This window comes from Etheostoma spectabile, chromosome 21 (genome assembly GCF_008692095.1).
Source record: "Etheostoma spectabile isolate EspeVRDwgs_2016 chromosome 21, UIUC_Espe_1.0, whole genome shotgun sequence".
In the NCBI taxonomy this organism is placed as follows: Eukaryota; Metazoa; Chordata; class Actinopteri; order Perciformes; family Percidae; genus Etheostoma; species Etheostoma spectabile.
The window spans coordinates 4,804,355-4,829,770 of record NC_045753.1 but is presented as its reverse complement, the minus strand read 5'-3'; the positions used below and the strand labels follow the sequence as shown (position 1 = coordinate 4,829,770).

At 40.3% G+C, this 25,416-nt stretch overlaps 1 protein-coding gene across 1 annotated transcript in view; it reads left to right on the top strand.

Moving 5' to 3' along the window:
- Positions 1–25,416, top strand: part of ryr2a (ryanodine receptor 2a (cardiac)) — a 250,065-nt gene that overhangs the window by 18,468 nt on the left and 206,181 nt on the right. The window lies entirely within an intron of this gene.

The window sequence follows — 25,416 nt, the reverse complement described above, 5'->3', positions numbered from 1 at the left end:
AACGTTTCCATGGAAACTGATACTTCCAGACTAGCCAGAAGGGGTGAGCGATTCAGAAAATGTCCCTATTCAATTACGATTTTTAGGCTCACGATTTGATTCTATATCAATTCTTAATTCTAAAATGATTCTTGATTTAAAAAAAAAAAAAAATCGATTTGCAGAATGTAATTGTAGTTACTTTTTGTATGTATGTATGTATGTATGTATGTTGTATGTATGTATGTATTATATATGTAGTGTATAAGTATCTATCCATTTATTCATTTGGATTTGTGTTTTTGTTTTTTAACATCTGTTATGATGTACGTGTATGTTGTGTGTGTGTGTGTGTGTGTGTGATGTCTGGGACTACTGGGACCTTGAATTTCCCATAGGGATCAATAGTATAAGTATCTATCTATCTATCTATCTATCACGTGATTGCAGTAAACATACAATTTAAAAAAAAAAAAAGTTAATCAATTTTGGGAATTTTGTGGATCAATTTCCAATGCGTGGAGCTTGAATCGAAATTCGAATAAGAGTTTTTTTTTTGCACACCCTTACTAGCCAGGTCCTAGTCAGGCTAGTTATCACACTTAATTCTACCTCAAGACCAGTGTTCTAATGGATCTGCTTGACTGAAAGAGACATTTTTCCACATTCCCTCTGTACCGATGTACAGTGACCGTAACTCGCTTATATCAAATGTATCACTATTTGACAGATTATTTGGTAGCTTGCAGTTGCCGCAAATGTAAAGTGTTTTGCTCACACCAACTATATGTCAATCTTAAGTATAGTCAGTGTTCCAGTACGCACATGTGCTTCCGAATGACTGAAATATACATCAGTTTATTAGGTCAACCAAAGCTTACCCAGTCTAATCTGCAGTCCTATATTTGTTTTTGAGAGAGGTGTTGGTTCAACTGATTTTTTTCAGAAAGGATGTAGCTTGTAGTGCTCTTGATTTGTTATGTATGTTCGATACCAGCGTTTTAGGCAGTATCTAAGGCAATACCAATACTGGTATCGGTATTGGAACATCTAGACCAAACAACAGAAACATAATTTCCTTTTTCTAGGAAGTTCTCTGTCCGTTGAATTATACTACCTGGTTTGTACAAATGGGATTATAGCGTGGTTATGAGTTTCTCCAAACCAAACATCATTCAACCATGTCTTTATGGCTATTGAGTTCCATGGCACACAGTCATACTGGAACAGCAAAGGGCCTCCCCTTAACTGTTGGGGTCGGCCAATTGGCTAAAATGTTCTTGCACTGCTGGGTGTAGAGGATGGATGGCAGCTTTGTCCTGGTGATGTGCTGTGCAATGCAATTGCCATGTGTAGAAATGTCTTGGTTTGGTAACTGTTGAGTAATTGGTATTCAGCAACAGCTCCATCAACCCTCTAGATATTTTATAGCCTTTCCGTGCACTGGAGCAGAATTAATCTTCAAGCTGCCAAATGCACTTTTTTTAGTTGACGAAACCACCTTTGTGTGACCCTCACTGCAGTGTGGACACTGGCAGGTATGATCGGGTGGGGGGGAGAGAGATAGGCGTAATAGTGTAAAAGGGTAGAAGTGAGATGGCATGGCACCCCTCCCTTCTCCGTAGTCTGTTTTTTCTCTTTCGCTCTGCTTCTCACTGCAGTGCTCTTATGTAATCTGATTGATCATAGCGGAATGTTCCAGTGCAGAGTGGATGGGAAGAAAGGAGAGGAAAGGAACGAGGCTGTGGAGAAGTGGGGAGAGGAGGGAGAAGATGAAATGAGATGAAAACACGGGGCAGATGAGAGGAGGCTCTGTGACTGAGGAACCATGACATGAAATGGTGAAGTCGTACAGTTTTTTTACTCACTGCAGTTACTAAATGATGCAGTCACTAAATCATAAACACAAATCAATATCTGTGTTTACTACCAAGTCGCCATTCCTGTCTTTTAAGAATGTGATTCATATGCAACTATTTTGCAGCTTTGAATTAGTTCCATATTAAACATTCTTTCCTCTACCACCACCCTCAGGTAAAATATTAACTTAATATTAATATATATATATATATATATATAATCTGAAATCTACAAAGTGGACAAAGAATGAAGGGCTGTGAGGAAAAAACACATGGACTGCACACATTTTCACTAGCTTTTTTAGGCCCAGTAAACGATTTGAAAGATGTTATGTTTGCAAAATATCCTTCACATAGTGGCTTTAAAACACATCGTACATCTAATGGACAGAACATCAATACATTTGCTGAGCACATTGATGTTGCAAGAGGACCATCACAAAGGCTTCTTCCCTCTTGCAACGTTAACGACCATGGCTTTCTTCTACCCTAGGGACGGTAATGTTGGTTGGTTGGTTGGTTGGACGTTCAGTCAGTCAGTCCACCACTTTGTTTCAGACTGAACTATCTCAACCACAATTAGATATGTAAATCGAGGTGTGTGTGCATGAGCAAAAGATGTCACATCACGACGGGAGCGGGGCTTCACGGCTCTCAGTCAAGCATGTCTTTGCAGTGGGCTACCTCTGTCGTCAGAGTTGTCATCTGCCAAAAGCTGAATGCTGTTTACCCTACACTCAAATGATGAAATGAATCCTACACAAAGACATGTCAGAGGAACGGCCAGGCTCTGGCTCTCCAGCACGTTGTGCTCCCTGTGTCCCCCGCCCAAGCCACATTGCACTAATACTACCTGGATGTGTGACTGCTACACAAAAAAAGGGGACATGCCAAATCTCTGGATGAGCTGCAACTGAGCCACGACTGATTGAGCCGCGCTGCACAATGTGTTACATAATAGGACTCCCCAGCATGTTGTGTGGTTGCCGGTGGGCACATTTTTTACGACCATTCTGCACGCTAATGCTACCTAGGTGGCTGACTGCTACACAACAAAAAGAGGACACGCTGAATCTCTAGATGAGCCGCAGCCGAGCCGCAACTGATTTTAGCTGCGCTTCAACATGTGTTATAGGTTGAGTTTTATAAAAGCAAATTATAAGAAACACAAATTCCTGAGGCACTTTACCTAAGCCATATGGTAAAACCGCATGTGACCGCACAGTGCTGCTTTAAAATGTTTTCTTAAAGTAAGAAGAGAGACGTTATTAGCACAATGTACTTCAAGGTGGAGATCAACTCTAATATAATGCTGGATAGTTTAATAAATAATAATGCATCGTATTTTAATTGGACTATTTTCTGAGCAGAATCTGAATCTGTGCGTTCTCTGTCAGGTAAAATGGTAAAATATATGTTTTCCTATGAAGTAGAGTACACAGTAAGTCAGCATTATTCAGATAAGTTGCAAATTAAGTGCTTTGAGGGCCTTCTGTAAGTTATTTTGGGGCAAAGCAACTAGCATGGCCCTAAACTCTAAGGCCAGGGTATGCTTGAAACTAGTCTCGCATTGCCAGACCTTATCTCCACAGTGCTGGGGAGGAGGGTCTGATGAAGTTCTCTGATTTATTGGCATTTCTTTAAACCAGTCACAATCTTCTTGGGTGGCGCTAAGCCTTGGACACAATAACGTTGCTTCTGTAAAATAGCCTCAGGAAGAAACTTGTTTTGGTGGAACGTGTGTACGTTCAAAAGTTGTTTTAGTCGTGCAACAGAAAACTCAGATTGGAGAGATTGTCTAGCAAGCTGTCTGGATTTACCCAGAAATCCACTGAAGGTTAGAACGCCAACACAAAGAAAAAGGAAGATAAGGGATTTTAGCCGAATCATTCTATAAAACGAACGATGGCAATCTTGGCAGCCGGTGTTTGCAGACATCATACTTCGCGTGCGTGCGCGCGTGTGTGTGTGTGTGTGCGCGCCATTAGGCTGCAGGTAAGAAACTTTGAAATAAGTATGTTTGCATCTGTGCCTAATACTAAAAAGACACCAGTTTTTCCTTTTCTCTGCATCTTGGGGGGCGTTTAAGAACCAAGGACTAAAACTAAGTGCCTTTTAGAATGATTGGCACTAAAGGAAAGAAACTCAATACTTTAAGCTTATTCTCTGTCTTTGCAACTAGTGAACATGTTTTTATTTACCTTTTTATAATTACAGTTTTGCACAATAAATGTTCTCAAAACGGGCTGCCTGATAGCTCAGTTAGTAGAGCGGCCGTCCATATATAGAGGTTTACCGCTCAAAGCAGTGGGCCCAGGTTCGACATGCGGCCCCTTGCTGCATGTCATTCCCCCTCAATCTCCCTTTTCATATCTTTGGCTGTCCCGTCAAAAAAAAAAGGCTGAAAATGCCCAAAAAACATCTTTAAAAAAAAGTCTTAAAAACTACATACGTTTCTTTCTGTTTAAAAATAATAATATGTTTAGCAGTGATATATATCATTATCGCAAGAGGCTGCAATGTATATCGCAATATGGATTTTGGGCCGTATTGCCCATCCCTAGAGCGGGGTGAAAACCCAGCAGTTGTAGAGCTCTGTGTAAAGTGTCAGTGTTGAATTGTCAGTTTGGGAAACCTTTTTTTCCCATCTTACACTTAAAGCTATTGTGCGTAGTTTCCCAAAAACACTGTCCACATGATGCAAGCCTTTGGTGGTTGCTTACACGTTTAACATTGTAGCTAATATGATTTTAGTTTTAATTAAATAAAGATACTAACCATTGTAATGTAAAACTAGGATCAATGTAAACCAGTGTAAATTGTAGCCTATGCATAAAAACCTGGTCTACACACCCAAATGGCTGTGCTCCTTATTGTCCTGGTTTTAAAACCCGCAAAAGTAGGATAAAGAATGTCTTTCTTCTGTGATGCGACCCTGCAGTTGTTGCAGCAACTGTGGTGTGTGTGTGTGTGTGTGTGTGTGTGTGTGTGTGTGTGTGTGTGTGTGTGTCTCAGAGGTAGAGCAGAGCATGCAAAAAGAGTTTAAATAATGGGCTCTGTGTAGCATCTCATACATCATGGCTGATGCGTGGTGTAGATGGATGGCTGGCTGCATGGGCAGCCTATTTCTAGGAGACCTACCTATGGCATAGAACCAACACTCACTGACAGGTTTCTGCAGTGCTGTATTTTGTTCTGGTCCCAGAGGCTGGCTGCAGCCTCTCAAAGCCACCACTAAACTCTCTAAAGTCTAACTTCATGTGAAGTGTCCCATATATGATAGGGCTCAGAGAAAATAGCAGCAGGGCTCTGCAGGGCCAACTGCTGTTGCTGTCGAATTGCTAACATCGCGGTTCATAAACAGCCTCTCAGCCCTAAGAGACACCAAAAGGATCTTGAATAGCTTTTTTATTTGAGGGGAAACATGTATTAATGTCAAAATATCCAATACTTTTTTAACCCTCTGACGAAAGTCACACAATTGAGGCAGCCATAGCAACTCTGTGTTCCGCCAGATGAAAGTACTGTTTTTGTCAAAGAAGTCTGGTGGCTTTAAATAGAGCAATATGTACTGCTGTGAACAGAGGTAGCAGCAAAACATATTTTAGCCACCTAATAACTGCAACTGCGTACCCTGCTTACAAATTGTTATGCGTCTGAATCACCCAATTCTCATTGGCTACCAGCCAACGTGGTAGGTAGATTGACAGTGTTACCCGCCAAGTGCAAAATTCCCCCGTATTTGGCGGGTTAGCGGGTGTTAATTTCATGCCCTGTATGTCAGTATAAGTGTACACTACATTTAGAAGACATATACCTCTTACTTCAAAGCCACCAGACTCCTTTTCACAAAAACAGCTGGATAGCTAGCCCAGGCTAGCAGAGATGGCAGAAGGTTAGCAGAGTCAGCAGGAGACTGTCAAGTTGATTTCCTGATCCTGATAAGCCATAGTTACATGTCATCCTGTTGCACGAAACTAGGATAAGGAATTAAGCCGGGATATTCAAGTTATCATGGATGAATTTAGCTTTGACTCGGTTGCACGAAACCAGATTGAATTAAACCCAGCCAAGTAACCATAGAGATGTATTCTTTGCGGCTAGCCTGGTCCAGAGCAGGCTAACAGCCAGGCTAAGATTAATCCTGGAGTCTCATGTGTCAAACCAGCTGCCGCTCTGATCCAAAATAAACGTGTTTAACAGTTATTCAGTTGTCTTCTGCTTTATTTTAATAACATGCATTAGCCTACTTGTTGCTATTGTTGTTGCAAGTTTGATTTTAACCTTACTACAGCTGTTTAGATGGTTACAAATGGTTGCACTGGCACCCAGATGCAGAGTGGGACTTTCCCGGTGGGACGGTACTGTTTCAAGGCTGCCTGGCTTGCGGCCCGCACGGTGCCCGCTGCCCGGGCTGCCCGTGGCCGGTGCCTGCACATCAGTGTCCACTCTCTCTGTAACAGTAGAGATGAGCTTCAGGTCTCAGCTTGGTTTATACAGGACACGCTCCAAAGATTAACTGTGATGATATTAATGTAGCGATATTCCCAGATGATAGCCTAATAATAGCAGATGGTCGTGTTTTGTTGCTTATCCTTCTCTAATGAAGGACGTTTGTGTTACCCCTTTAATATGTATGCCTAATATTTTTTTTTTTTCCCACACACCCCAAAAACACCCCCCACACACACACAACACACCCCCCACAACCCCACACCACACCACACAAACCCCACACAACCACCACACACACACGACAAGAGTGGTGGCTGCCAGCCAACCAGCGCCCGGGGGGTGGGGGGGGTACAGTGCCTTGCTCACAGCACCTGGCAGTGCCCAGGAGGTGAAGGTGGCACTCCCCCAGCCACCATCCCACTCCCTTCTTTTTGGTCCATACGGGGACTTGAACCATGACCCTCCTTTTCCAACCCACTCCCTATGGGTTTGAGCTACTGCCACCCCAATTACTCTCCCCTACGTAGGCCTACGTATTTTGTGTAGTTTACTAAATCACACACCGGGAACACCACAATGCTTCTTAATTTTTTTTTTGGGTGGCGTCACTTGTCAAGAAAAAACCATGAATATTGTTTTTACAAAAGTCAAGTTTCGCTTTTTTTTTACTATTGGTACTTTATCTACTTTCGTGCAATAGGCCCCAGGAATATTCTGATTGGTCTTTGCCTAACTGAATTTGGGTCGATTTATTTTGCTTTGCATCGCAGTCACTTTACTGGTTCATTGTAGGCTGAATTGAACTGTGGCATGAGGCACACACACACACACCCCCCACACACCCTTGCTGATGTCAGCTCATTTGCAGGGTCTACCCAGTTGGCCATGGAACTGTGATGATAATTGTGGCAGGTTGCCAATACACAAACACGCACGCACACACACACACACACATACACACACACAGACACGTTAATTTCTTGGGTTCAAACTGTTGGCCATGCTAATGGTTGTAGCGGCCAAAAGATCTACTGGTATACACTCGTGTCTGTATGTATGTGCCAAAGGTCTGATAAGCTTTCTCTTTATTACTGCAGTCTAGAGCAGAGAGAGAGAGAATGGAAAATAAACATTTTGATATATTGTAAACAAAAAAATCTAAGTAAATAATTGAAGTATTGAATATTAAAATTGAATACTTAAAGGATGTATCTCTACTTTCTGATCCTCCCAGACTTGGAGAGATGATGGGGATACCATGTTAGAAAATAAATATTGTCATGCTTAACATTTTGATGTAGTCAATAGCTTTCTGGTTAGCTGTTATGTAGGATTGTGCTTTACCAGTGGTGGAAGAAGCATTGGGATTTTGCAGTGGAACGAGTTGTAAACTTGTAAACACAGTTGGCTAATATCTGTATAGAGTTGAGGGCAACTGCAGAGTTGGTGACAGTTCTCTGTGGGTTCGTCAATAACAATGACACCTTTCCCGATACCGGATAAGCGGATGAAGATGGATGGATGGACCTTTCACATTACACAAACCAAACCCTCTCCTTCCTCTACCACATCAACCACATTACAAAATCGGCATTCTTCCATCTTAAAAACATTGCCCTCCTTCGTCCTGCCCTTTGAGTAATTTTTAAAGTGCTATAATAATACATGTATTATGATTTGATCTATTGTCAATAGAAAAATATTGATGCAGCTAGGAGAGATGAGCCTTGTACAAAACTGACGTATGTTAAATTTCAAATTTTTTATTAAATTTTTTTTTAATTTTTTTATTGACAACCAGAAGTTCAGTCAGACAGCTCATGCTGGAAATGTTTATTGCAAGAGTGAAACATTGTGTTTGGCGGCCAGACTCTGACCTCAACACTCCCAGCTGATTGGGTTAAATGAGATATTGAGGAGTGATGATAAAGTAGCAGGGCAGCAGCAGCATTGACGAGGCAGAGATGGGGAAACTGTGCACCTTAAATAGACCGCCAAATTGAGGAGTGAGGCATGTCACGTGTGTATGCAGTGCAGCTTGAGTTGACTGCCTGAACTAGCTCGTAGGTGTCGCCCCATATCGACAAAGCACAGCTGAAGTACTTTGTTACATGCCTGTTTTTCCACGACTATAGCACCACATCAGGGGAAGATAATACAGGACCAAGTATTTAACACACATATTCAAATCAATGTCTACCGATGCATTAATACCATGACATTTTTTACTCTTTTAAACTTTTACTTTAGTCTCAAGAATCTTATGATCACATACGTCAATTCAATTTTATTTATATTATCAAATCATAGCAAGAGTTATCTAAAGACACTTTACAGATAGAGTTGGTCTCAGGGGTGTGAAATCCGGCTTTTCCGACCTAAAAATTAGGCTCTCATAAATCATGCAAATCCGTTTTTTGGGGGAAGATTGGTAAACATAATAACCACTTACTGCTGTCAACATTTTTTGTGCCTCTAATTCTTGTCTTCATGTCACTCCGCAAGTAGTCCATTCATTGATCAAGATGGAACTTTATCCAAAGCAGACCTCAACCAAAGAGCCTGCAGTCGTTGCGGAGGGTTATCTGATGTGTTCTAAGAATTTTAAACGTGTGGGGGAAAATTTCTTTCTTAGCTGAAGCCGACAATGAGACATTACTTTTACTTTTATTTTGTGTTGGCAAAGCAAGCTGGAGCGACGTAGCAGATAACGTTGAGAAGTTGCAGTGAGGAATATTTTAGGAGCACCATTTTCGGCAGTGCAAAGAGGTCGTGGCAGACGAGGGTCCAGTTGGGAGTTTGGATGGAGAGTCCACTGAAGTCCACTGTGGTCTGAAGGGACAATCCTCGCTAGATCACTAGCTAACCGTTAGTCGGGAAGTTGACAGCTAACATTAGTGAGCTGAAGCTAATAGAAGATCTACAGTGAGTAACGTACGTTACACTAGCTAAGTTCCATCCACTTGTCAATCAAACTATCTGAAGTTCGGGAAAAAAAAACTAATGTGAATAAAGCCGGTGAAAGTGTGTTTTCATCCAACGGCTTTAAAGCCAAGAAACACCTGCGTGTAATGACGTCATATGCTGTTTTGCAATAGAATTGGTATATCAAATTGATTTTAAACATTTTAAGGTGTTTGCGTTCATTTTCGCACTGAATCGCACAACATTCAAGCAAACATTTGGGAAGTTTTTCTAGACAAAAAGGATCCCATCTATCAATACATGATCAGTCTTTGACAAGTTGTAATAGTGCTCATGTCCCAGCTGATAGCAACATTTCAAGCTATAATAAGTTAAAAAAACACGTCGCTATCAACACGTTGCTGTGACGATGCAGATGCAACTTGCCTTTTATTGTCCCTCCGACATTGCTGCTAGACTCTTTTTTGAGACATGTCTTGCTGTTTGAGCGTCTTCCATTTACTCCGCAGGACGTCCACGGCTTGTCCTAACCTTCATCGGACATTTCTTTAGCAAGTTCCTGATAAATTAAATTTAGAAACTCGTTATTCTACTTCCATCTGTCTTTGTTGACACCCCCCATGTGTGCAGACAGAAAGGAAATACTGGGCGGTAATTAACTAAAACTTCTTCTTTGTTTTGTGCCGGGTTGCAACCATAAAATCACCTAAAACTTAATCGCAATTCATTATTTATTCAGCAATTGACGTTTCCATCAGCGTTTATCGCATAAGCAGTATAAAAATCAAGATAAAATCAGATGAGACCGAACATATATCTTTTGAGTCGATATTCATGGAATTCCATCGAATTTTCTTGTTTCCATAAGGCATTTTTCCATTCAAAATCACTTAATTTGGATAAAAACGCGTGCATGTGCGCGCTGTCGCTGTGTATTTTTTCCTGCTTTTCTTTGTCCTGTGCCAATCACACCTATGATGTCTAGACCACACTCTATAATTTACAAAGACCCAATATTTCTCCCAAGAGCAAGCAACAGTGCAACAACGGCGAGGAAAACCCCCCTTTCAGACAGAAACCTTGGACAGACTAAGGCCCTGGTCTGCCGGTGCCGTTTGGGGAGAAGATGAACAGTGGCAGTTATATAGTAACAATAAGTATAATGCATCTGTGACTAGAAGCAGTAGTTGTAGTAGTTCAGCGTGTAGCAGGGCGCCGAGCAGGACCACAGCGGCAGCTGAAACCCTGATTTAGGTGCCACCCTAATCCAAGGAAAACTGCGAGGCGAGAACACATAAGGACTGCAGGGAATAAGCTCCCCAGAGCGAAGTTAGCAACAAGCAAATAATAAGTACAGATACATCAATAGTCACCCCTTGGTTATACACAGCAGACATACATTTTGGTCCTAAACTGCAAGGAGGTTAGTATTGTGCGTCATAAGAGTTTGGAGTGTATCTGTTGAGAAATATTACACATGTAATTTATCATTTATAAATATTATAACATAATGACCAAAAATTTGATTTCACTCACCGGCCACTTTTTAGGTACCCCATGCTAGTACGGGTTGGACCCCCTTTTGCCTTCAGAACTGCCTAAATTTTTCGTGGCATAGATTAAACAAGGTGTGGAAGCTTTCCCTCAGGGATTTTGGGTCCATTTTGACATGATGGCATCACACAGTGTGCCGCAGATTTGTGGGCCCTGCACATCCATGATGCGAATCTCCCGTTCCACCACACCCCAAAGATGCCTTTTGGGATTGAGATTGGTGACTGTGGAGGACATTTGAGTACAGCGAACTCATTGTCATGTTCAAGAAACCAGTCTGTGATGATTCCACCTTTATGACGGCGCATTATCCTGCTGAAGTAGCCATCAGAAGTTGGTACATTATGGTCATAAAGGGATGGACGGTCAGCAAACAATACTCAGGTAGCTTGGCTTGCAACGATGCTAAATTTGGGTACCAAGGGGCCCAAAGAGTGCCAAGAAAATTTTCCCCCCCAAATGACCCCAACCACCACCACCAGCCTGGGCCGTTGATACAAGGCAGGATGGATCCATGCTTTCTTTGTAGACGCCAAATTCTGACCTACATCCGACTGTCGCAGCAGAAAACGAGGGTCATCAGACAGCAACGTCTTTCCAATCTTTTATTGTCCAATTTCGATGAGCTTGTGCAAATGTAGTCTCAGTTTCCTGTTCTTAGCTGAAAAGGGGTGGCAACCCCTGTGGTCTTCTGCTGCTGTAGCCTCTGCCTAAAGTTCGACGTACTGTGCGTTCAGAGTGCCCCTTTCTGCCCAACCTTGGTTTTAAGGTGGGTTTTTTGAGTCACTGTTGCCTTCATCACTCGAACCCGTCTGGCCAAATTTTCTGACCTCTGGCATCAACGAGGCATTTCCGCCCACAGAACTGCCGCTCACTGGATGTTTTTTCTTTTCGGACCATTCTCGTAACCCTAGAGATGGTTGTGTGTGAAAATCCCAGTAGATTAGCAGTTCTGAAATACTCAGACCAGCCCTCTGGCACCAACAATCATGCCACGTTCAAAGTCACTCAAATCACCTTTTCCCCATACTGATGCCGTTTGAACTGCAGGAATCTCTGTACCATGTCTACAGCCTAATGCACTGAGTTGCCGCATGTGATTGGCTGCTTAGAAATTAAGTGTTAACGAGCATTGACAGTGTACCTAATAAAGTGGCCGGAAAGTGTATGTTGAATTTCAACTTTTGTCTCCTATTATTGTCTGTGCAATACTATAATAATCAATTAGTTCTAGAATAGAATACCCGTTACGTTCTAAAATTGACATGAAATCATTCTAAGATCAACATAAGACATCCTAGGACATGAAGGAAGGACACATGACTGTGCAGATGATACTACCTCTTCAAAAGTGACTCGTAGCTGCTATGTAAAAAAAGTGCTGGTGTATTTATTGCACTTTGCTCTGTTGTGCTATCTTTTTCAAAAGGAGTTCAGCAGCTTGAAAGAAGTTGGGAGAAAATAATAACTTAAGGTTTTTTTTTTTTTCTATTTCAACATCTCGGCACACGGAATCTTCTCCCTGATGGTAGTAGCTAATATTCTGGAAAGGTGTTGAGAGCCTGCAGTCATTTTTTTCTAGAATAGCAAATGTCTTGCAGTCTATGACTGCATTACAAAAGTGAATAAAACCATATAGATAAACTGACGTATACTGTATAGTCATATTTTAAGCCATTTTCTAATGCATCTGATCTCATTTTGTCTGGACATACAGAGCAGCACAAAAGCTACTCTGTCTATCTAGATTTGACTCTCGACACAGATTGCAGCCCGAGTGTGAGCTCAGTGAATTTCTCTGCAGACACTCCTCATGGTTATTAATGTTTATTGCAATACAAACAGAAGCTTAATTGGCCCTTTCTGCTGACACTGCACAAAGCAAAATGAAGAGTAGAATTTGCTGTGTGTGCTATGTGTGTATGTGCGTGCGTGCGTCTCTGTGCGAGTGTGTGTGCTTCACCATGAGCTGATTTATGGCATTGATTGATGGGATGGTGGGATGAATAGAGGCTTAGACACAGACAGGCTTGTGGAGTGAGGAGAGAGAGTAATAGCTGATGATCTGATGTCTTTATTAGAAGGTGGAGGGGTGAGTTGTCCTTTTATAGAGCATCACAAACAGAGTGACGCAGAGATTGCAAAGTTGCTAATTGTAGGCCTCTAGTGGTACAGAGGTATAAGCTCATCCCTGAGTGCTATGCCAATTCGTACAGTGACATAGAACGATCTCCTGGCGCCATAGGGGCTTCTTCTCTAAGAGACTCTGACAGCTTCGACGTTGCACGTACCACAACAAGAAATCATTCCTACCACAGGCAATAAAAAGTTTTTACCACGTCATTACTGGGTGCTAGATAAGACTCTGAGACACCACAGTACTGCGCTAAGTGCAACCTGCACAATAGGTTTATCCACATATTTATCATACTATTTAAGCAGTGGAACATTTTTGTTATTCCCAACTTGTATATATTCAAATATTTGTTCTTGTATTTTATCCTATTATTAAGGTAGGTAGGTAGGTAGGTAGGTATGTCCTTTATATTTATATTCTTTGCTGTGTGAGTGATTTTGCTGCTGTAACACTATAATTTCCCATTTTATTGGGATCAATAAATATCTATCTATCTATCTATCATATGTCATGGGATCATGTACTGTAAGTGGTATGCTGCTTGAACATACCGTTTCATAACGGCAGGTTTTGCTTGAAAGTGGTAGGCCACTGGCAGGACAGCCAAGCTGATTTTGAATTTGTTTTATTAGCCAGTTTGATTGATTAATGTAGAAGCCGTTTCGCATATGCATATAGAGAGCCAATGTCCCTCCCAGTACAATATTTCTCTCTGAAATGTAGCAGAAGTAGAAAGCGGCATGAAAAGAAAAGACTCACGTGAAGTACAAGTATCTCACATTTGTACTTAACTGTAGTACTTAATTAAATTCCAACATTGCATGGAACCTTAATTCTGAAAAAATGTAAGCGATTGCCCTAACCTAATTTATTGGTATACTGTAAATGCTCCTCCAGTTGTCTAAGGTTGGTTATTATTGATGATCGGACCAAACATTAACTCACATTTTTTAGATTGAGACCTACAAAAGCAAGGTCCTTCAGTCTTCAAGCTTGATCTATTTCTCTCTGTGGAACCGTAGTTGCTGCCATTTTAAATATAATTGTAAAACCAATTAAAAGGGAATCCAGAAAACCATAGCTGTAACATCGTTAAGAGTAAGATGTCATGATTAACGGTGTCAAAGTTATTAAGTCAAGAAATATCCCGAAAGCATAGTCATTGTTTAAAGCAGTGGGAATGTTTTCAATCAGTTGAAACACAGTGATTTCTGTGCAATAATGTTTCTAAATCCATACTAGTGTTTATTTAGTATGTTCCACTCCTGCAGATGTTTTATCATTCTATTGTGAACCAACTTCTCCAAAGTCTTTGAAAACCATGGAAGGAAAGAAATAGGGAGGTAGTTGCTAAATAAACTTTGGTGTCTAGATTTTAACACAGGAACTACTTTAGCAATAAGTGTTAACTAATAATTGCTAACTGGAATAATGGCTAAAGACGATTAATATCTTTAGCCAGTATTCCAGTTATTTGAAGCGCCATCAAACTTGTTCAAGTATTATATCTTTGCAATTTTGCAGTAGTTACATTTGTTTTTCTATATTCACAGGGCATGGATTCCTTATACATTTGTTATATTGTAAACCAGGTCTATAGGAGTACTACATCAAAAATATTTTACTTGTGTATAGTGCTAGGCGATATAGAGAAAATTAAATATCACAATATTCTTGACGATATCTAGTCTCATATCGCAACATCGATACAAAGTTGATATATTGCTCAACCCCACTATTGTATAATCTCTCCACCCAACTGCTTATCCTGTGTGGGGTTGGGGCTTCATGACAACTGATTGTCATGAAGTGGACATAGTCTGTCAAACGTGGGATGCTACTGAAATCATTTAATGCATTTATACTGCATTCAGCAGTGCATGTTCATCTTGTTGTGATGAAAGATTTTCACAAAGAAAAGGACATACTGCATACAACACAGAACGTGTGCACGCATTTGATGAAATGGGATCCTGCGTGTGGTGTTGTTTTTGTATGTGACTGTGTGCAGAGGAGCTGACAACATGGAGAAAGATTAACAGCTGCTGAAACGTGTCTTTATGAAATGGATTCTCCTCTGCTTCAGCTCTTGGGTTCAAGTTTCCGTGTGGGCGGTGTGTGTGATCGTGGTCTAGTGATCCATCTACTGTATCTGCATAATGCACAATAGACGAGGGACGCATACAGTACACATACACTGGTGGTGGATGAGGAAGTGATGAGCAGACATGACAAAAAATACATTCTAGGCATGGGCCGATTACCAGTTTCAAGGTTTCCAAACTGTCATACCGTTCCTAAGGTATATACTGTTTTTTATGAGCGGTCAAGGACAGAAAGTGCAGTTTAGTAATCTCTCTCCCTGCCAGTGTGCAGTGTGTTTCAAAATAAAATGTTAAATGGAAAATCCATCCATCCATCTTCGTCCGCTTATCCGGGATCAGGTCGTTGGGGAAGCAGTTCCAGCCTCCAAACTTCCCTTTCCCGAGCCACACCAACCAGCTCCGACTGGGGGATCCTGAGGCGTTGCCAGGCCAGATATAATCCCTCTACCTAGTCCTGGGTCTTCCCCGGGGCCTCCTCCCAGCTGGACGTGCCTGGAACACCTCCCTAGGGGGGCCCCCAGGAGGCATCCTTACCAGATGCCCAAACCACATCAACTGGCTCCTTTCGACGAGGAGCAGCAGCAGCGGCTCTACTCCGAGCTCCTCTCAGATGACTGAGCTTCTCACCCTATCTCTAAGGGAGACGCCGGCCCCCCTCCTGAGGAAACCCATTTCGGCCGCTTTTTACCCATACATTTCAAATAAATACATTAAAGTTGTAATTGCAATACTCATGGTATTTGTTTCATTACAAGCATATACAGACCCATGCCTATTACATTCTTTTATTCTGTATCTTGTAGAGCGTAACTTTTTGATATTAATTAACGTCCGTTACACAGTGCTCGGTCACGGAAGGCTTGTGTTATGTGGACGCGCAGACAGTCATAGAATACCACATGGGGCAGTGAAAAAAACTACGCACTATAGCTTCAATATGTGTATTTTTCTGTTTGAAATTTGTGACAAAAAAACCTTAAAATGGCTTCAGTGGTTCCAGGTATGAGGGGCCACTCATGCCATTGTGTGAGAGCAGTATGTTTTCTCCCACTAGCCGTTTGGCAGGATGATCTGTGAGTGCTGGCCTGGGTTAGAGAGGCAGAAAGTGAAACTAAAATTATGAAAAAAAAAGTATGACAAGTGTTAGTCTTTTTAAGTTAGGACTCATAAAAACAGAGATGAATGATCTAGCCTGACAAGTTTGATGATGACATTCCCCCTCTTATCACAAATACTGAGAGAATGGTTTTATTTTGGTTTGGATGATGTAACAGGATTGAGTGGGAAATTATGTAACGCAATTCAACCTCACTGGAAACTATGGGACAGTGTGAAAAAGGACCTCACTCTAGAAAGGGTTGGGGGGTGTAAGGTACATTGTCTATGGACACTATTACACATACAAAAATGATGAAAATTAAATGTACTAAGGAAAAATATGTGACAAATGTGTTAAATCAAAGTTTCACATACATGCATTTGTGTATATGTATACATGTACAAATGTGATAGTCCTTTTGAGTGAAATACAGCCACACTAGCACCGGAGTAGTACATCCACTAATTTTGACGGCCAAGAGCATGTGTATCCTTTTGTAATCGTTGATAGGCCGGTAATTCCATCTCTATAGGGCTGCTGTAATCTCTAAAGCAGCAGGGACACACACAGCCTGCACATGCTTTGGTAATCCATTCCACCATTTTTATTTTGGCATGTAAACTAAATGGTAAATATAATCACGGTGCAAATGATGACATGATTACATTTTATCTAACAAAAGAACAACAAGAAAGATAGACTTGTCCCTGCCTCAGTATCAGCCACAAGCTACAACATATAACTTCTCAAATAACATTGAAATACTATTAGCCCTATATAAAGAAATCTCCTGCTACCTTTTACCAGCATACCCCCTAACACTGGCTTTTCCCATGTTACACCAAAATCTGATACCCATTAGAATGTGTTACTGTAGCAACGTCAATCTGCTGTTAACCATTCTCTGACTTTGTGGGAAAAGTCAGACCCAGGAAAAGGCAATAATAAAAACGTTTGCTACGCCCCTGACTGTTGGTCTCGTTTTCTCTTCCAGGTCATTAATGTACATCAGATGGAAGAGTACACAACTACATATAGTGACTTAAAAATTGAAAATATCAATTGAAAATATCTGATTTGGACACAGTCCTAGCTTCCCTCATGTTGACAAAATTACTGTCGCTTTAATTTTTTTGACGTATTATTTTTCCTGTAATTTTGATAGCCATAATTCTCATGTATAATTTTAATAGACATCTGTCGGCCAATCAGAAATTACTGAAATAAGACTTAGTTTAGTTTTTTGCACAACGATATTAGTATTTAAGTACATAAAATAGCTTAAAAAAGCTATTTCAGTGCAGGAAAACAAGGAAGCCTAAAAGGCAAAAAAAACTAATGAAAATCATAGAAATACTCCACCAAAATAAAACAATACAACAGACACAAGAATATATACACAAAAAAGTGAAGCAAGTAAAAGGGCAAGGTGGGCGCCTGGATAACTCACCTGGTAGAGCGGGCGCCCACGCGCATAGGCTCAGTCCTCGATGCAGCGGCTCAGGGTTTGAGTCCGACCTGTGACCATTTGCTTCATGTCTTCCCTCTTCTCTCCCCCCTTTCCTGTCTCCAGTGGTCCTGTCCATTAAAGGCTACAATGCCCCAAGAAATATCTTTACAAAACCTAACATAAGGTTTAAGATGAAATGAGAAAGTTCTTCAACAGTGACCTATAGGCCGGTAAGGAAGGTAATATTTTTAGTGAACCATTGAAATCCAAAGTCATGGACCTCTCTATATGTTTTGATGTATGACTAGGCAAAAAGATTTAATTAGTTGCCTAGTTGAATGTGGGTGAATATCTGAAGAAGGAAAAATAATTGTGAAATGTATCTGGGAGAACATGCCTGCAATTCATATATTTAAACATAAACGTGCATGTCTGAATAGAGTTGCAGATGGATCTTGTCCAAGGGTGTAGGTTTTGTTTGGGGGGGGGGGGGTATAGGGATCCTCCGACAAAACATCTTGAGCAAAAAACACGTCATTTGTATGCAACAAATTGTGCCTTTTTTCTGCACAAATCACATCTTTATTTTTCTATTGTCTACACCCCAGTTGCGTTCTCTAACCCCCCAATGTAGCACAAGTAGACATTATATTTCAAAGTCACAGGTTCCTGTCAGATCGTTTATAGTTTTGGACATTACTGACAGCACTTGAAGGCAGCTTCATTTTGGAGAAAGAGAAAAGAGACGTGTGCTGCACGTTTAGGATGTTACGCTCCAAGATAGTGGTTTCTGAAATCGGCGGGAAACATATTTACAGGTTTGAAGGGCATAAACATGTTCTTTGCCCCGTGAACGGTCAGATGTTTTGAGGGGAACAAATCTACCTCTTCTACATATGTGGGGGGCCTATCCCCCACATATGTCTCTTTTTTTTTTTTCTCAGAAGCATCGCTACACAGGACGCTACGTTACTGTTAGCTGGTAACTGGATTAAACGCAATGGTTTAAATGCTGACAGTTTACGTTAAGCAATGTAAAGTGTGACTGTATTTCCCTGTACTTGCCAGCCTTCTGGTGCATTATAAATTATTGTAATCCTCATAGATGCCTGGTTGTTGGGTGTGCAGGATGTTTTCAGTGCAAGGGCTTCCTCTGTTAGTTCTAAGCTCAGCCATATGTCTTCAGTCCCACATAAAGACAGGGTTTACATAACAGCTGGCTGAATCTCCCTGCTTTAACCCCTCCACATCTGAATGTGCACCATCTGTATCTCTTACTCTTTTCTGCTAGCATCACTCTTTTCTCCCTCAATATCCTTCATGTAGTCCGGCTTAGTATGAGGAAGGCAGTGCTGCTCTGTTGTTGTAATTACAGAGACATTTGGGATTATGCCAGGAATGTTGGCAGCAGTTGTATAGTTAAAGTCAAAATCCTACAAATCCTGCTGGCAATTGTGAGTTGGTGTGTGGTCATTGTGGGGCCAGCTGGATGGGATTGTGTCAGAACATGTACTGTGGTAGAGTAGTGTTAAATCAAATGTGTGGGACATGGCTTTTAACTCAACATTTGACCATTGGCAAGTGTATTTTGAGTGTTGTGAGGATTTCTAAAGGGCTTCAAGCACAGTAACACACAGTGATGTAAAATGAAGAACAACTTTTTTACACTACATGTATTTAGCTGATGCTTATATCCAGAGCAACTTACAATGAGTGCAATCAACCATGTGGATACAAACCAGAAATTACAAGAACAATGCAAGTACTTAAACTTACGCGTAACTGCTTAAAGTACTGCATTTAGAAACGGTATAATACCGAGAAAGCGTTTCTTTTCATGGGACAAGGTGCAGTCTGAACAGATGGGTTTTAGTAGTGCCGTCAAAATTGGACAAAAATATGTTCTATATCTTCTAAAAAAACACAGGTTCAAATATATTCAAATATACAGCCTACTAGTTTGTCCATAACGGGAGACATAACTACTATACTTCAGGTATATTTATTTAATTAAATTAAACATGTATTTTAAAAAATCAACATACTTGCACATTAAAAAATAAACTTATAAAACAATGTCCTATATAATGTAAAATTTTAAAACTGTAGGCGCATCTCTGGAGCGTGCATGAGGCAGGACATGATGTAAATTACACTGCATTTGTGGTTTGTGATTTTGTCACAAACAATGGAGTCTCTTGCTGTTTGTCTGATGATTTCGGCATCCATCCCACTGTTATTATTATTATTATAGTAGTAGTAGTAGTAGTAGTAGTAGTAGTAGTAGTAGTAGTAGTAGTAGTATATTATTTTAATTTTTCTAAGATTATTTTTTGGGCATTTTCAGCCTTTATTTTGATAGGACAGCAGATCTGGCTATCGCGTGATCACGCGAGAAACGCGAGAACACATCATTATTCAAATATATTTCTTGTTTTGTACTTGCGGAAATCACACTTTCCTCGCACCTTTCCATATGCCTTTTTTATTGTGCCCCCTCTGTCACTGATGACTGGCAGCATGATCGTGTATTTATGTTTCAGTGAACTGTGGAAACTGAATTGCCCTTTGAGGATATATAAATCTATCTCTATCTTTATAGCACATAAAAACCCATCCTATCAAGTAATGCGTTTGTGTCCAAACCGCAACAGACCGAACCAATCGGTGTCCTGTGAGGAGCTACTGGCAGCTACAGGCAAGGTTTAGGTGCCCTAAATAGTCCTAAATAGTACAGTACACTAGCTTGAAATGAGCCAAACTACAAAGCACCACATGTTAGTGCAACATGTAAAAAAACCAATCATCTTCTTAGCTAAGGTGCAGTTGGAAGAGATTTGTTTTTAGCCTGCGATGGGGAGCTTGTTCCACCATTTTTTTTAATTTTAGGTCCAATTTCTAGCTAAAGGAGGCTAAAAGCTTTATTCTAACTGGGTTTGCCGCCATTAACCCTTCCCCCTAATCCCGTCAAAGTTGAAAATCAACTCTTTTGTTGACAGTTTTTAAACCCTACGTAACATTATTAACTTGAGGTTCACAGTTATTTTTGGAATTTAGGGTCAATAAACCTCATTTATAGGATATTATACCTAATGTTTGAGTTAGAAGAGCAGAAATTAGGAATTGTTTAGACTAAAATTAAAGGAATGGATGTTGATGGATAATCACAGACTGGAATATGTCAACACGTTTACTCAATATTGCGAAAACACTTCAATTTCTTTTTTCAAATGCTATCAAATTGAATAAGACGCCCCAAAATTAATGAAAGTAGAGATTTGTACTTGCCAAAGAGCGTTGTGTGGAATCCATCATGTTATTTTGGGTAATTACAACTGGGTGGTTAAAAAGAACATTGATGTAGGAAAAGGGGTCAATTTGACCCGAGGACAACATGAGGGTTAAGCAAGTACCATTCAAAGAAGAATAAACAAAATCCATGGGTAATGTACTATTTGAATGCAAAATTCATACTCTGTGACAAAGTTTAAAGGTCTGCTTACTAGCGTTCTGAAACTTTAACCACATCTCGCATCAAAAATAAACTTCCATGCACACGTTTTTGGCACAGGCAAGTTATGTACCTCAGCCTGTGTGTTAGTCAGTCGAATGCATCGCATGCCTGTTGCCCTCAGCAAATTAGACTGTTGTTGATTATCATTCACACCAAGGAAGCTTGTTGAACCGGTAACCATGATACCAAACTGGCTGAGAAGTCATGTACCGTATGATCTACCCAAACACATGCATGCACTAGGGCTGCACGATTAATTGCGATCACTCACCATGTGATTACATAACCACAAAAATTGTGTGATTTAAGTAAACAAAAAGGTGTGCTGTCAGCGTGACACCCTGTGTGCTCTCCACGTTGTGACACCCTTCACTTTACCGACAGTATTAACAACAGTTGAAGCCACCGTGTTCTAACCCTCATGTTGTCCTTGGGTCAAATTGACCTGTTTTCCTATATCAATGTTCTTTTTAACTACCCAAAACTTGATTGATTCTGCACAATGCTCTTTGGCTAGTACAAATCTCCACTTTCATTCATCTTGAGGTTTTTTATTCCGTTTTATAGCATTTGAAAAAAACATTGAAGGGGTTTTAGGATAGCTGAGATATTCCCGTCTGTGATTATCCATCAACATCCATTGCTTTAATTTTGGTCTAAATTATTCCTAATTTCTGCTTTTCTAACTCAAACATTAGGTATGATTTACTATAAATGGGGGTTTATTGACCATAAATTCCAAAAATTAACTATAAAACTAAAGTTAATGAGTTAGTGTTATGTTGTGTTGAAAACGTCAAAAAAGTAACAAACGTCGCAAAAAACTGTGAAAATTGTGGAAAAATGGGAAAAAAACATAAGAAAAATTTAAAAACATCGGTTAAAAGCGTCAAAAGCTTTGAAAAATGGGACTAAAAAGGTAAGAAAATGTAAAAAACATGGATTAAAAAAAGTCAATAAAAGTGTTGATTTATTGGGTTATGGTCTCTTTCCTCGCTTCACCACTCACACACGGTCGTCCCTCACTGGCCCGCCGTTCTCGTTCTCACTAAAGCCCGATTTATGGTTCTGTGTTGAATCTACGTTGAGTATGCCTTCTGAATTATGCTACCCTATGGATGTATTAAGCACTGCCCTCATAACAACATCCACAAAAGCTATGACCCGTCAGTCTGTTTAGGCCGTAGTATGAGCACCAGAAGTGGTTCAGACGGAGCATGCGGACAAAAAATGTTGTTTTAAAGTATATTTTCCAACTTAATCACTTGTTTTTATATCACACCCATATTCTATCATCTTTTATGAGGGTATACAAAATGTATTAATTTGATAAGGATTTGTATTTCTCTTCTTACATTTTCTAAAATTAAGTTATTTAAAAAAGGATTGCACATTTTTGTTTATGCACTGTATTTCTTCTCATGCCCATTTAACTTTGTATGTTCAACTTAAAAAATACACATTTTGAAACAATCGTAGCGTATTTTCAGCACTTTCTTGATAATCAAGTAAACTCATGATACCATTATGATAATGGTAGTCGCAGCATTGTAAACCGCAATATGACTTTTTTTCCAAATCATGCAGCCCTAACATGAAGACCTACCTGCTTCATACTGTATGTACTAACAAGAAAATAACTAAGTATTAAAATACCATTGTCATATGAGCATTATATGGGTATTTGAGGACTTACGTAAAAGTAAGTTAAAAGGGTTTGTGTACAGTCTCAGCAGTTTGTACTGGAGAAATGTGCAGTTACTGTTTATGTACTTTTGTTCAATAGCTTCCGCTGTGGCTCAACCAGAGGATAACATAATAACATGCCGTGACAAAAGATTACCAGAAGAAAGATGACTTTACAAATGGTTGTTGAGCTGCCCTTGCACCAAATAAAAAGACATTATTACTAGAGACCTCCGACCAAACTAATAAATACAACCAATGAGGAATCAACTCAACAAATGAAACAAAGAGCTCTGCCACACGCCCGCAAATTGACAAATGGTGAATAATGAGAGCATAATGAATCAGTATTCACATTGAGACATAACTCAGCTACAACATTGGCCTTGCCCCTGATATGCATGGCCTCAGGTTGAAAGCACAACATCCAACACATTAATCTCTGTTTATAGTTCTGCATCTAATAAATGTGAGTGCTTGCAGTTACTGGGGAGTATAGTTGGTTGGTTAGAGTTTTGGATGAATGATCCAAGATTCGGTCGGATGGGGAAGACATGTTAAATTTCGAAAGAAATTGCAATTGTGTTGTAGCTTTTGCTTTTGTGTTGTAGCTTTTGCGTTTGTGTTGTAGCTTTTGCGTTTGTGTTGTAGCTTTTGCGTTTGTGTTGTAGCTTTTGCTTTTGGGTTGTAGCTCTGGTATTTGTGTCGTAGCTTTTGCGTTTGTGTTGTAGCTTTTGCGTTTGTGTTGTAGCTTTTGTGTTGTAGCTCTTGTATTTGTGTTGTAGCTTTTGCGTTTGTGTTGTAGCTTTTGCATTTGTGTTGTAGCTTTTGTGTTGTAGCTCTTGTATTTGTGTTGTAGCTTTTGCGTTTGTGTTGTAGCTTTTGCGTTTGTGTTGTAGCTTTTGCATTTGTGTTGTAGCTTTTGTGTTGTAGCTCTTGTATTTGTGTTGTAGCTTTTGCTTTTGGGTTGTAGCTCTGGTATTTGTGTTGTAGCTTTTGCTTTTGTGTCGTAGCTTTTGCATTTGTGTTGTAGCTTTTGCGTTTGTGTTGTAGCTTTTGCATTTGTGTTGTAGCTTTTGTGTTGTAGCTCTTGTATTTGTGTTGTAGCTTTTGCTTTTGGGTTGTAGCTCTGGTATTTGTGTTGTAGCTTTTGCTTTTGTGTCGTAGCTTTTGCATTTGTGTTGTAGCTTTTGCGTTTGTGTTGTAGCTTTTGTGTTTGTGTTGTAGCTTTTGTGTTGTAGCTCTTGTCTTTGTGTTGTATCTTTTGTGTTTGTGTTGTAGCTTTTGTGTTGTAGCTCTTGTATTTGTGTTGTAGCTTTTGCGTTTGTGTTGTAGCTTTTGCGTTTGTGTTGTAGCTTTTTTGTTGTAGCTCTTGTATTTGTGTTGTAGCTTTTGCGTTTGTGTTGTAGCTTTTGTGTTTGTGTTGTAGCTTTTGTATTTGTGTTGAAGTTTTTGCGTGTGTTTTTTTTCTTCATCATTTTAAAAGTGAATGGTAGCATGTCGGCTCGCTGAACTGCCAACTCAAATATGCCATCCTCAACTGCACCACACCGTAGGCTATATGGGATGTAGCTGCTGTGGTAGTGGGCGAATTACTCCTGATTGGCTGCAAGCAAAACAACACGCATGGCAGCATTGTCTGACTGAAGAAACTTTGCCACTACTTGGTACTAATAATAATACTAATACTAATAATAATACCTCTGGCTGTGGCTGGACAACAAACTGGACTGGACAACAAACAGCAGCCACCTGTACAGGAAGACACAGAGCCGGCTGTACTTCCTGAGGAGGCTGCGCTCCTTTAACATTTGCAGCAAACTGCTGTGGATGTTCTACCAGTCTGTGGTCACCAGTGTCCTCTTCTACACTGTGGTGTGCTGGGGGGGCAGCATATCAAAGAAGGACACCCACAGGCTGGATAAACTGATCAGGCGGGCCGGCTCTGTGGTCGGCATGAAGCTGGACTCACTGGTGACGGTGGCAGAGAGGAGGACATTGGACAAACTGCTGGCTATTGCTGAAAATGCCAGCCACCCCCTGCACACAGTCATCAGCACCCAGAGGAGCCGGTTCAGTGGAAGGCTGCTCCTTCCCAAGTGCCGAACCAACAGACTCAAGGACTCCTTTGTCCCTCATGCCATCCGACTATACAACTCCTCACTAGGGGGGAGGAGGAAATAGGGCAGAGGACAATACATACATACATACATACATACATACATACATACATACATACATACATACATACATACATACACAGTACACATACATACATACACATACATACATACACAGTACACATACATACATACACACAGTACACATACATACATACACACAGTACACATACATACATACATACATACATACACGCACACCTGGACTTAAATTCACACCTAGTCACTTTATCACTTTATCACTTCAATACTGGACTCAACACTGACACTTTAATAAAATTTATGGTCTTTTGTTTGTTTATTTGACAAATGTTCTTATTGTTGTTATTATCATTATTGTATTTTGTTGCTTATTACTGTCTTTCTTTTTTCTATTTTTAATTTTTTTTTCTTGCTAAAACTGCTGCTGGATTTTTCAATTTCCTTGCGGGAGTCATCCCAAAAGGATCAATAAAGAGAAGTCTAAGTCTCTA